Raw genomic sequence first — 14,519 nt, 5'->3', positions numbered from 1 at the left:
AACAGTCTTTATTGCAACACCAAGATTTCACATCAATAGCAAGCATTCGACAGTGAAACACCTAGCCCGACGGCTGTGTTTAACATTACAACTGCAGAGTTAATTGTGGACAAACAAAGGAAGCCTCATCCTAGAGTCAATGTTTCTACAAGGGGACTTCGCCTTCGTCAGGGTCCCGACAAAGACACGTGCTCTTGTCGAAATATTTGCTCTGGGTTGAGGCTTCCATTATTCATCCATTGTTATGCAAGTCTCCATCTTTTGTTACCCTTTTCATCTTGCCTGGACTACAGAATTATGCTTTTGAGAAACACTGGCACAATGGGAGTCTATAAGCTCTATTTACACACCTATACACTAATTAAAGAACACACCATTAAAATTTTGTACCATGAATATCACCTATGTTTCAGTGATCATGCACACTAACAAACATTGGACATGTGAAAAAAAAACTTTATACATTTTGCACTCTGCCATGTAACAAGTAGGTACTGAATAACCTGGAGGTACACCCTCCAGGTTATTACTTATTTTACAGTACTGAAATAAAATTGCTAGGAAAGCTACTGTAACTAGGTCAAATACACAAGTCTGAAAATGAGATTTTAAAATATCACAACGAGCAAGATATAGTGATCATGGACACGCACAATAACAAACATTTAACATGTTAAAAACCTTATACATTTTGCACTCTGCCACGTCACAAGCAGGCACTTAATAACTTGGAGGTACACCCTCCAAGTTATTACTTGTACAATAGAGAAATGAACTTGCCAGGAAAGCGACTGTGACTAGGACAAATACATGTAACTTAAGTCTATAAATGGGATTTAAAAATATGACAGAGTGAGATGTATTAATTATGGACTTGCACAATAACTGCAAACGTGTTATGAAAATGAATTTATACATTTCAAACTCTGCCATGTCACGAGCAGGGACTAAAGAGTTAGTACACCCTCCAGATTATATGTATTTCTACAGTACACAAATAAAATTGCCAGGAAAGCTACTATGACTAGTACAAATAGACATACTCGTCTATAAATAGAAATTTAAGATATCACAGAATAAGAGAGTCAATTGCACACAACTGTAATTTCTAAACAAGCATCCTATTTACCGTTTCACGACTGACACAGAAATTAAAATAAATAGGCAGTAATAAACAATATAAAAATAGTAATAAAAACTCAACAAATCAGCAAAATATGGTGATACTGCCTTTTTCACTTGCTAGGAATGAGATGTCCATTGATCTGGGTAAGCAGCATCATAGTTAATACATCAAACTATATTCCACTTAAAAATTTTGTCACATTCTACTCTAGGAAATGAAAGTGCACTACCGAGTTTGCACTTCGCTTCTGAAAACTGACGCTACATTGACATTTGTTTCACACAGTAAGCTCTAGCTGATAAACTACACTGATACCACAGTATTCGTTATGACCACAGGTTCTCAAGAGTAAACAATTATGTAAACCTTCTAAAAAATAAACTTTTTGCAATGGCAGGAAGACCTACAGGGACACTAAAGAGAAACACTAACTTAACTTTTACTAATAATCTGTCCAAACTCTTTGGTGACTGATTCGTAATAGGTTGATTATTAAAGAGGAAAATGGAGGTTTAAGTTCCATCTTTTTGTTTCCACACCGAAACATCATTGTGGCGTCACGGATTTCGAAGGATTATCTTAGATTTGGTTTGTTATGACTCAGTAAATGTCATTTAGGCTTCCCAAGTTCAGGGCTTGGCTCTTTCAGAACACAACGTAGTCCATCTTTACAAAAATGAACTGTTAACTAGGCCCTAGCAGATGCCGTCAAAAGCCGTGATGCCACAGCGAGTGAGCATGGGAAATTGCAAGGCATTTTTGCTGGCTTACCAAGCCGCTTTTCGTGGCAAGTGGCATCTGTTAAGGTATACGGCTAATTTACTCTTTCTAAAAATAGTTTCTTTTTAGTGTCCTTCTTAGTCATCTTACTTTACATTACTGACAGCCGCACGCATACCCACACTTTTCGATGCGCACTTTGGTCGTTGTGGTGCTTTCTTCTGCATTTCTTCATTATTTTTACGCAAGCTAAAGCGTAGTCTGCACAACAGAAACTGCTGCACAACCTTACTGGCAACATCATGGCATGTAGGAAGTGCTGAAAATGCAGGTTCAATTGCTGCAATCAACTCACCAACGTGTTTTAGCTGAAGTTTTCCTGCTACAAGTGAAGCTTCATTTTTTCTGTAGTAGGTTTCTGCACATTCTAAGAGGGACATAAGTGAAGCAGATGGTGTGCACAAGGACGATTTGTTGGCTACATAGTTCTTTAACTGCAAAAGCAAGCCAGCCCGAGTGATGTCAGTTTCGACCAATGCGGTTTTGCAATGGTCACAGAGTCCATGCTTTTTACTGACAGTTTGAGCAATGTATCCTGCCAAGTACTCCAGTGATTCCTGCTCCTCTGGTACAAGATTCTCTGTCATAACGGGCATCTGCACGGGCTCTAGTTCTGCGCTTAAGTCAGGTCTCGAGCACAGAAAATCCGTCAAGTGAACAGAGTCATCAGTATCATAGCTGCCATGCTTGCTTGGTTTAAAGAACTGTGCAAGCACTATAAGTCGCAGTGTATACTTAAATTCTCTGGCTCTAGGGACAGGCGATTTTACTCGTATAGCACTGAAAAGATTTTCCAGGGCATCCTGGGAGAAGCGACTTAGCATCAGGAACTTTAAGCCCTTGGATCTAACATACAGTTCGCGAAGATTTAGTGCCGTAGTTGTTGTTATGATCATGCCAGTCTGCACAGGTTTCCATGATGCATTAGGCCTACTTTGGTCAAAAATTTGAAGCTTCCTGAACATTTCAATAAAATCTCCAAGAAATGCCTCCGTCTCTTTGCCTTTCTGTGGGCATAAATCGCTCAGTGCCAGGGTCGGTGTCCTTGACGTCATCAGGGAAAACTACCTAAACACTTTGTCTAAAAACCAAGCAGTTGTCAAGGCTTTGTCTTCTATCTTCTTCTGCTCTACCAGAAGTCTTAGAGCAGCTGTGATACTGTGATTGAACAAGGCACAAGCTGTGCTAACGTTCATTTTGTCATAATGACTGGGGTTTAAGTGCTTAAGCTTTAAATGCGGGGCAAGCTTGAGGCTGTGCTTTTCATCGATTTCGCACAGCTGCTGAACATACTTTAGGCTGACCTGAAAGGAAATATACAGCATTTCATGGTCACACTATATCTTTTATGTAGCAATGTTGATACATGATGTGGCCCTGTGATGACAAGAAATCTCAAGAGAAACGGCACACAAACACTGAATCCTAATTTGGAGTTTACAGTTCCAAAGTAAGGTGAGGAAACCATCTCGCTGCTAATATTTGCCATCATATATCTGCAAGCTATTGGTGATTTAGCACTCCAACCGGCAAAAATTAAAGTGATATTCATTAGCCTGGTGAATGAATGAGTTCGTCATTGTCATTCAGCCTCTTGAACCTGTTCAAGAATATCAAGGCCAATAGGTCAGAGGGGACTGCATCATGAGAAGACAATCTAAATAACAAATTGCATTTGGCAGGCACTCCCAATGCATGGCTGGCAGCTTACTATTGTTTCTTAAAAAAAGACACTATCCTACCAGTAATAACTTATGGGGCATAAACTTGGAACAAAGAAGCTTGAAAAAAAAAACTAGGCATTGTGGAGCAAATGATGAAACAGAAATAATAGAGGTAACATTTAGAGACTGGAACTTTTCACTAGTGACAACAGCCTTAAGGTATATCACGACCTTCAAAAACGAAATTTCTGAAAAAATATTGGTTGTAAGCTACTATTATAAGCTCTCTGGTTATGCTAGAATATTTAGCAAAAAAATTAAGTTTCCACCTTAAGCCGTTGAAAAGTAATGTGCGTTTTTCGAACCCCTCCTGCTCGCATCTGAAACAACTTATTTTATTTCAAATCATGAGCAATTCCATCAAATATATCGTTTCCTTTGAATATTATGCAATGTTAATTCGTTTTAGTAGTTGTTATAAAAGCTTTTAGAAGCATTCTGGGACACTTGTGTTTTCAAATCAGCTAGAACTTTCACTAGAGGGCTTTTAACACCTAGACATATGCTTACGTTCGAACCCATTTTTCTTAAAACATTTTTTTTAAATTTTATTGTTACACAAGCAGTGATAACTTTTCTGTAATAAATATTTTTTGCATGAAGCTTTACATGCTGTTTCTGTATATATTAAGCTGTGCAATGAAGCAGAATAACCAAAATGAGTGGCGACTTTTCATACTATGGCAATTGTTTCGGAAAACAATCTGCTACAAGTTACATTTTTCAGTCTTGTGATCATGCACTTTTGCTCCAAGATATGGCTATCATGGTGGTGTGTTGCAGTTTACTATCCCCGTTAGGTTCCTGCCAAATGGCATTTGTTTCATGCCTACCATTTCGTAGTTGTGACGGTTGGCGCAACACTCATATTTCGAAAATGTTAAATAAAATAAAAAAAAAATTTTATAGTTTTCATAATGCAATCACCTGAAAGGTTCCAACTACATAGACTTAAATTTAACGGCAGCCTTGACTAAAATTGTAATTGTTTTTCTCGAAGGTGGTGACATAGCTTAACAAAATGGATGGCAATCATTACCCTATCTATTGTCACTTTGGCACATATTCAAGAGCACATTAGCTGTTTCAGCAGTGACCAATTTACTTGCTTGAACAAGCAAGTTGGTCACTCAAAGAAGGTTTTCTTAAGGGCACCGAAACATCAAAATCGTCGTGTACAGGTCAGTGATATAGATTTACACTAATATTAATTGAGATTAAGAAGAAAAATCATAAATGTGTAGAGTAGATAATGGTTGGTCTAATATATTAGTACAACTAAAATGGTACCAAGAGAAGGGAAGCACAGTTTAGGACAGTAGAGAATTGGGTGGTTTGATGAAATTAGGAAATTTGCAGGCATAACATGGAGTCAGCTGTTGCAAGAGGAGGTTGCTGGCAGAGGCCTGCAGTGGATGTAACAGGCTGTTGATTTGCAGAGACTGAAGTATGAGAACTTGTGAACATTAAAAGAAAAACACAGAACAAAGGGGCTAGTTTCAGCAACTACAAGGAAATCCAATTGCTTCCAGGATACTATACATCATTGGTTGGCAGCTTATTGTTCACCACAGTTGCCTCATCTAGAATTATCTTCTGCTGTCTCACCAGATGACCAAGCAAGTTTTTCAGAAGGTGGGGTGCATCCGCGAGGAAGTGCAAGCTGCGATCTCCTTTACAGGGGTGGGGGCATGTGGTTCGTGGGTGCCCATACCTTGTGGCTACGATATTGCACAATCTCCATATGGCCTGGTTTCCACTCCCCATGTCGGAATTAACACAGTCTACAGACAGACCAATGGCTTCACATCGTGCGATGATGTCGAAAAGTATGGCCAATACCTGCTTTGCGTCAAAGGAATCAGCTGCAACAAAAAGACCAAAATCCTCATGACAGGTTTACTTCTTTTCTAGCTTAATAACATTCATTTTAATGCAAACTTAACAGAGTGAAAAGATTAGTTTCTTTGGGGGGGGGGGGCCTGAAACACTTTCAAGCTAATCATAGAATGGCCTCACTATTAAAGGACCTCGTCTCACGAATCTCGTGCCTCAAAAAATTTTCGAATACTTTCTAAGTAAAGCAGTTATCGCACTAATACCTGGCTCTCTCTTTTAGTCTCCACCAGTGAACTGGAAGCTACACAGCGGTGTTGCAGTGGCATTCAACTACAAGCCGATTGTCCCCGCAGGGGCGTCTGCGTCAGCAGGCGTTTGGTGAGTTGCGCCACCACGTACCCGAGCACATGGGGGTTGGACCCTCCCGCGTCTAACCGTGCACGGCTTAGCCTTGTCCGGGGAAAAGGGGATCCTGGAGGTTGAGCCGAAGCCGGGTGTTTGGACCTTTATTGCCCCCTGGCGGAGGCAACACACCTCTTTGGCCTCGGCTTCACGTAGACGGCACCCCCGGACTGACCCACCCGGGGGGAATCGGTAGTTGCCTTTTCCTATCCTCTTCTTCAATCTTCGTCTTTTTCTCTCACTTTCAATCTATCCTGTCTTCTACTCACTTCATTTACTTCTCGTTTTTCCAGGCAGCAAGGGTTAACCGTGTGTATCTACCCAATCTTGGGTATGTATATTAGGTTATAGCGGCGTTGCATAGCTGGCGTCTACAGGTATTTTTCTAACCTCGTAGCGTCCCCTTGTTGGGTTCGGTGGTTGGTGGCTACCATCGCCGCCGAATATTCCAAGAATGTCTTGGCAAATGCATTCCCCCCCCCTTACAGATCGCCCTAACAAAGGAGGGCGCACCGAAGTAACTTTTGATTTCACTTTCCGAAGCAACTCAGAAACATTCCCACGTTACCACGTAATGCACAGTGAAGGAACCACCTCAATAAGAAAACTATCACCATTCTTCGTGGCGAAATGCCTCGTTGAAAAAATTGGAAAACAATACAAAGCCTCAAAGATGTCAAGTGGGGACCTCCTCCTCGAACTCAAAACCAAAGACCAAGTGGAAAAGCTAACTGATCTCACCAATATCGGTGATGTCAAAGTGACAATCTCAGCACACCGCTCTCTAAACACAAGCAGGGGCGTGATATCAGAAGACGATTTCATAAATCTCAGTGATGAAGAACTCCTTGAAGGGTTCCAAGAACAAAATGTAATCAAGGTTCAAAGAATAACCCTCCGAAGAAACGACGAACAAATCCCCACCAAGCATGTAATACTTACCTTTGGTACCAGTATTGTGCCTAGTTCACTCGAGGCAGGGTATGTGAAAATCAACGTGAGACCGTATATCCCAAACCCGAGGCGTTGTTTCAAGTGCCAGAGGTTCGGACATGCTTCACAGTCATGCAGAGGTAAATCGACATGTGCAAAGTGTAGTGCCAATGATCACCAGTCGGACAACTGCAATGCTCCTCCACACTGTACAAACTGCAAGGGAGATCATCCAGCGTATTCACGATCTTGCCCTTGCTAGAAGAAAGAAAAGGAGATAATTGCGCTCACAGTGAAAGAGAAGATTTCCTCCTACGAAGCAAGAAAAAAGCTATCGCACTTACCTCAAACAACCTATGCCAGTGCGGCGCGGCAGGGGGCAGCGCCACAGTGGTCTCAGGGTTCTACAGGGATCACAGTCAGTGACCCAGTAGTAACTCCACCCGCCCCCTTGGTAGCAGCAGCCAGTGCTGCTCCATCATCATCAAAGACGGGCCTGCAGAACACGGTTTCGCAGGGCCCTAGGCTAAATCGAACTCCAAGGCCTGACACGCGCGTCTCAGCGCCTGGTTCTCGGTCATCCAGCGCTTCCGAAAAGGCTATGGAGATCGACACAAAAACTCCAGCGTCATTGACGCCAAAAGATCAGCGCTCTCTGGAGCGTGCTAAGAAAGACAAGCTCTTAGTAACTGCACCAAAAAAGGGACCGGTAACCTGAACGGTTACCGCTCTTGCATTAGTACAGTCCCTTCAACACATGTGACCTACAACTTTTAAGTTCATATGCATAAATTAACATCCTAAATTTCGCCACTATGGCTTTTATCGTGCACTGGAATTGTAGAGGACTGATTCACAACTTAGGTGACATTAAAGACATAACAAATAAGTTCTCGCCAGTCGCATTTTGCCTACAGGAAACAAATTTAGGGCCTAAAAATAGTCAATTGCTCAAAGGTTTTACTGTCGTCCGAAGAGACCGCGAACAGGCTAGCCGTTTGTCAGGAGGAGTTGCTATAGTCGTGCAAGGTGGCACTCCTACCCGAAACGTTCAATTAAATACCTCTTTCGAGGCTGTAGCCGTCACGGTTCTATCCTATAAAACTGTCACCATCTGTTCCCTCTACATTCCACCACACACCCATTTCACAACTCGAGACCTGGAAAATTTAACAGACCAGTTGCCGGAACCTTTTGTTTTAGTAGGTGATTTTAATGCCCACTGTACCCTTTGGGGCAGCGCTAAAACTGACCAAAGAGGACAACTTATTGAAGATTTCATTTTATCAAATAACATTTGTCTTTTAAACTCAGGTGCAACAACCTATTTCTCGCCTACCTCACGGAACTTTAGTTGTCTCGATTTAGCCTTCTGCTCACCATGTGTTTTTAGTGATTTTAAGTGGGAAGTCCTGGACTCTTCATATGGAAGTGATCATTTGCCGTCAGTCATCAAACTATCATCCACATTACCCATCATAAACTCTAAGCCACGTCGCTGGAAGTTACAGCATGCAGACTGGCCATTATTTATGGAGAACGCAAAACTAGAAGAAGTCCTTTCACCAGAACTTAGCATCGATGAAATGAATGAAAATCTCACAGCACTCCTAATAGCAGCGGCAGAAAAGGCAATACCTCAATCATCAAACATTGTGCGAAATAAACTAAACCCCTGGTGGACACCAGAGTGCACACAAGCAAAGAAACAGCAAAATAAGGCTTGGGGTATCCTGAGAAGGTACCCCACCTATAGCAACCTTGTAAACTTCAGACAGGCTAAAGCAAAAGCGCGATATGTCCGGAGGCTAGCGGAAAAGTCATCATGGCAAGTATATGTCACCTCAATTAATAGTTCAATCACATCGAAAAAGTTGTGGGATCAGCTCAGGAAATTCAGGGGAGACTATTCGTCATATACAGTACCTTTACTCACAACTCCAGGCATACAGACGACACTACACGAACAAGCTGACATACTAGGGGAACACTTTTATAATGTTTCGAGCTCAGCGAACTACTCCGACATATTTCTAAAATACAAACAGTCTGCAGAGAAACAGAGATTGCCTATTACACGGACATCAAATGAACCCTACAATGATCCCCTAACACTTCAAAAATTAAACAGGGTACTTTCTGCTGGCAAGAAAACAGCAGTTGGCCACGACCGCATTCATTATTCAATGCTTTCCCACCTTTCACTTGCATCCGTAAAAGCTCTACTAGAATTTTTTAACAAAATTTGGGATACAGGCAGAGTACCAAAATCGTGGAAAAACGCAATCATAGTACCTTTCCTGAAAGCCGGAAAACCGCCTACATCTCCCAGCAGCTATCGACCCATTGCTCTCACAAGCTGCTTAGCAAAATCCTACGAAAGCATCGTAAACACAAGGCTGACATTCATTCTTGAAACACAAAATATACTAGACATTCACCAGTGCGGTTATAAAAAGAACTGCTCAACAACCGATCACCTTGTCCGACTAGAACAAGAAATACGGAATGCTTTTCTACATAAACAGCACTGCCTTACAGTTTTCTTTGACCTGGAAAAGGCATACGACACCACTTGGAGATTTGGCATATTAAGAGATCCGGCGGATCTAGGGATCCATGGAAAAATGCTCCAGTGTCTAGCCGACTTTCTGTCTGACCGAAAGTCCGTCTAGGAACAGCGTTGTCACGAATATTCCTCCAGGAAAATGGTGTGCCGCAAGTATGTATACTAAGCACAACTCTGTTCGTGGTGAAAATGAACTCCGTAAATAGAATAATTCCATCTTCTCTCATGCATTCATTATACGTCGATGATCTTCAAATTGCGTGCCGAGGATCAAACATGGTAACCTGCGAACGACAAATTCAAATCACACTAAATAAACTAACACAATGGGCAACCGAGAACGGCTTCCGTTTCTCCACTGAAAAAACTGTCGCTGTGGTCTTTTCCCAAAAAAGGGGCTTATATCCAGACCCTGTCCTGAAAATGCAACAATCTGTGCTACCAGTTAAAAAGGAACACAAGTTTCTAGGCGTTATGTTTGATAAGAAGCTAAACTTTATAGCGCACATAAACAGTTTGAAAATAAAAGCCAACAATGCACTGAACATACTTAGTCTTATCACGCAAACGCTGGGGCTCTGACCGGAAATGCCTCCTCCATATATACAGATCTTTGGTACGCAGCAAAATAGACTACGGTTGTGTAGTCTATGGGTCAGCCAGACCGTCCTACCTCAGGCGACTAGATACACTACATAATCTAGGACTACGCTTAGCAACTGGTGCCTACAGAACTTCCCCTGTTCCTAGTCTATATGCAGAAACTAACGAGCCATCGCTCGAACAAAGAACACAACTCATGCTAACCTACGTTCTCAGAGTTCGATCATCACCGCAGCATATATGCTATGATAATGTCACATACTGTACCACAAGAATATACTATACTAATAAACCACATACCATCAAACCTCTGATACTTCGATTTGAAGAAAAATGTCAGGAGTATGACATCCCAAAAGATGCACTTCGTGTTGCAGATAAGCCATCGAGATTACCCCCCTGGTGTGACTTTACACGATTTCTAGATTTTTCACTAACACACCTTAAGAAGCAGGATACCCCACAGGAGCACATAATACAAGAGTTCCGCACAATACAAGAAACATACAGTACTTACAACGAGTTTTACACAGACGGTTCAAAGACACATGATTATGTGGGAAGCAGTGCCATATCGGGAACATGGGAACAGACTGTTCGACTCCCGCTATTCGTTTCTATTTTTACAGCCGAATGCTATGCCTTGTGGATGGCAGTGCAAGAAGTTGTAAATAGAAAACACAAGAAAGCAGTCATCTACACCGATTCCCTAAGTAGTCTTAAAGCCCTCAACTCAAAATCAGATCAAAAACCGCTCATCGGCGACATATTACACACACTGTCACGCATAAATCAAAACCACTCAATTCGTCTCTGCTGGGTCCCAAGTCATATTGGGATTCCGGGAAATGAAAAGGCGGATATATGTGCTGCCAATGCGAAACACAAAGCTGTATCTAAAATAAAGCTACCTTTGAAGGACGGGCTTCAAGCTATTTGCAGAGCACTAAATAACAAATGGCAATGTCATTGGAACATGAACACTAATAACAAATTGCACATTATCAAACCAGTGCTAGGTGAATGGAAAACCTGCTATCACCAAGAACGCTTCATGGAGGTAATTTTAACCAGACTCCGAATAGGGCACACACACCTCACGCACAATTATCTACTCACAAAGGAAGCACAACCGGTATGTGATAAATGTCAAGAACCACTTACGGTACTACACATTCTAATTACATGCCCACATACTGAAAGACAAAGACAAAAACATTTCCACGATCTATACGATTCACATATACCACTACACCCCGTTCTCATTCTGGGAGATGATCCCCTTGTCCCTTTTACAGATGTAGCGAATTTTTTGGACGAAGTAGGCTCTTTGAACAGACTTTAAATAACGCATGTTTTACTCTTTTCTATCACTGACTATCACTAACACCCTGTGACTGGCGCAGCAAAGCCTAAGTCGCTTTTGCGCCAATAAACCCAATCTAACTAACTAACTAACAAGCCGATTGTTGCAGTGGCAAAAGGGCTTGTGGCACCTAGAGGTGGCCACAGTAGACCATTCCATGCAGTACGCTGCTGCTAACATCGCAAAGGCCACGCGCAGCAGACGCAGCTACGCACATGGCAAAGATGAAATGATTTTCCGGTGTTGTTGAGATTACAAACATATACATTTCATTTATTTAACTCAGAATTGGCAATTACGTATTACTGAGAATGCTTTTCAGCCAATAGCATTGGTCGGCTAACTGGTTTTGATGTGACGGCATTGCGGAAGCGAGGGAAAGCGATTTATCACCGTGTTTGACACGAGATGGCAAATTTTCTGCTGCATGCAGTGCAGTAATATTAGGCTCATGTTCATAGCAGCCTCTATGGCCATCGGCAACATTTTCTCACTATGTTCAAAAAGTGTTTCAGGGGGCCTCTTAAGTATGTTGTGCATTCCAGAAATGATGTAGTGATGCATTACTTACCAGAGAAATGGTATGCCACTGTCTGTTTCCACCTGGACGTAATTCCCCCAAGCATAAACACAAGGGCATGTGTAGCAAATCCTGCTGCTGCACTCGGGTCCGATGATGTTACTGTAGGATATCCTGTTAAAGTTGGACACAAATGCACATTTGGAAACCGCGTCATAAGCCAGAATGAATAGTTCTTTAAAGAGAATGAAAAGAAACGTTTTTTTTTTAAATTAGATTGGTATATTACACTTCAATAGTTCCAAGCGAGTTTCACAATGATCTAAGGCTTGGGTAAACATGCAAAAATGAATAGTAATGGGTGACATTACATTGGAATTTCCACACGAGCTCAATGATAGATTTTGGAAGCATCTGATAGGGGTACCTAACTGTTTCCAATAAAGAAATATTACTGTGCACAATTTGGAATCTTTCGAGCAGGAAGACGGTGAAAATAGGGGAAGATACACACAAGCCTGCGATGTCACATTTATGTAATTGGCAGAGTGGTTAGAGCACCAAATGAAAAAAAGGAAGTTTGGACTTCTTTTACTTCAGGAGTACCCTTTTTATCAAAAAATAAAAAGAAATAAAGTGAAGCAATATTTTGCTCGGAGGCATCTTTTTATATACACTACCCGCAATGAGGCGTTTTATTTGCTTAAATGCTTCACTGCAATTAATTTGCTTTTAAGTGCCGGAGATGAATGCCCACATTTCATCCAATGAACAACATCCGTGAATGCTGTTATGGTATCATTTAGTAGTCCAATGAATAAACATGTTTATCTGTATGCTGAAGTTTGCTGGGTAGACATCTTTGATGTATTTCTGTGTTGGCTATGTGCCTTTTAGTGGATACTGTACAGTGCTATAGCATCATATAGCATTTGAGGTACTAAGTGGGCTGTCGATTTCACGTCTGGAGCACGCCTGAACTTCAAAGCACATGTAACACACTTTCTGTTCAGCTAAAGAACATGCCCTACTTTATTTTTCAATTTAAGTGCTAATATGCGGGAATGCTTTATATGCTTTTACACCAAGGCCACATTTAAAAACCTGCTTGAGTACTTACCGATGATAGAATTTGTAGTACAATCGTAGTCAAGCCCTGGGGTAAGTTGCATTTCGTCAAGCATGACAACAGCATACCGGTCTTCTGATTTGAATGTTGAAACTTTTGCCGCAAGTGCAGGAAATATGTCTTCGAGAATACCTGTAACGATACGGCGGACTGTTCTCACCGACGCTGTACACTTTTGGGTAATGAGGTCAAGTTTAAACGCAGAAATTACCTTAGTGAAAATCTTACCCATGGTTCAACAATTCTCTAGATAAACTGGCAACAAAGGTAACCAGCAGAGAGACAATTATCTGAATCAAACCAGATGCTCATGATAACTGTTCCGTTTCGTGTGTGTCGTACACAGTAGTGTATCACTCACAGCTAGCTCTCTGCTGGTTACCTGAAAAAGACAAAATTACTGCATTAATGATCTATTGTTGCTCCGAGATTGTTTCCTGTACAAAAAGGGTGATACGTACCTGGCGAAAACTTGATGTTCTCGATGTTCTTTTGGAGCGTTCTCTCTGCAGGCAGTGGCCATCCATTGTCGCGGAGGTACTCGTAACCTCTCGATCCGCAGGCGAGTCGCACTTTTAACGACTCCTGAATTGTTTTGTCAGTCCACGCAGATCCCCTCATTGTCCCTTTTTGCAAATAACGCAGTTGATCTTCTGCAAAAATCTTGTCGAAGGACTGTCGCAGGTTTCTACATTCTTCTTCAGCCTTCGCTCGTTTTTTTTTTGTTCCAGGTTGAGTTGGCGTTTTAACACTAGAACCTCATCCATTGGGTCATCTTCTGCTGCAAAATTGATTTAATGCATTATTTAGCAAATAATTCCAACAATAAAATCTTTCGAGAATCTGAAATAAGGATTTAAAATGAATGTGTGGAACTATGATAATAGGTGGTGTTCGAAGTTGCATTTAAGATAAGGTTGAATCTATGGGCGATTTGGTGAATGCTTAAAATACGCAGTTTGGCTCTAAAACACTGAAGAAAAAAGAGCATTGAGAAACATTGAGTTGGGCTTGTTGGTATGTTCTCGAACGTGACAGAAACACTGCAAATGAGACGATGTCAGGATGGATTGGCCCAAGAAGCAAAGATTGTGTAAAGACAGGTTACAAGATATTGTGCAAAATCTTGAAGTTGACGGTGAAGGGGATAAATTAACGGCATAAATAAGAGCTCTGCTGAACGCAGTGATCCAGATAAAATACATGACACACCTGCTAGTAGACATAAGTGAACACGTGAATGTAAAGCACAGGTGAATTTTTTCATCTGGAAAGCCTAAAATCGGCTTTGCAGCAGATGACTTGTGGCTGATGGAAGTGGCGCCTTTCTCCATAACTGTGCAGTTTGCTGCTTTTGCTGTTGCTAGTTGGGTGAATCTATGCAACTACATTTACCTATGTTTTTACTCACGCAGAATATTTATTGCGAGTAAATCACATATAAATAGAAAACACTCAGATATGCACAAAACAATAACATTGAAAGTGCCACCCAAAAAACCGCTAGACACGATTGAATAACACTATG

At 41.4% G+C, this 14,519-nt stretch overlaps 1 protein-coding gene and 1 long non-coding RNA gene across 3 annotated transcripts in view; both read right to left on the bottom strand.

The window, feature by feature from the left end:
• LOC119453808 (uncharacterized) overlaps positions 1-14,519 on the bottom strand; it is a 117,416-nt gene that overhangs the window by 45,776 nt on the left and 57,121 nt on the right. The window lies entirely within an intron of this gene.
• On the bottom strand, positions 5,406-13,770 carry LOC125946074 (uncharacterized). The gene is made up of 3 exons (XR_007467387.1): positions 12,983-13,770; positions 11,914-12,036; positions 5,406-5,495 (listed from the first exon to the last, which is right to left on the bottom strand). It is a non-coding gene; the product is annotated as an uncharacterized LOC125946074 (long non-coding RNA).

Source organism: Dermacentor silvarum, chromosome 5, assembly GCF_013339745.2.
Source record: "Dermacentor silvarum isolate Dsil-2018 chromosome 5, BIME_Dsil_1.4, whole genome shotgun sequence".
Classification (NCBI taxonomy): domain Eukaryota; kingdom Metazoa; phylum Arthropoda; class Arachnida; order Ixodida; family Ixodidae; genus Dermacentor; species Dermacentor silvarum.
This window is presented reverse-complemented; position numbering and strand designations above follow the sequence as displayed.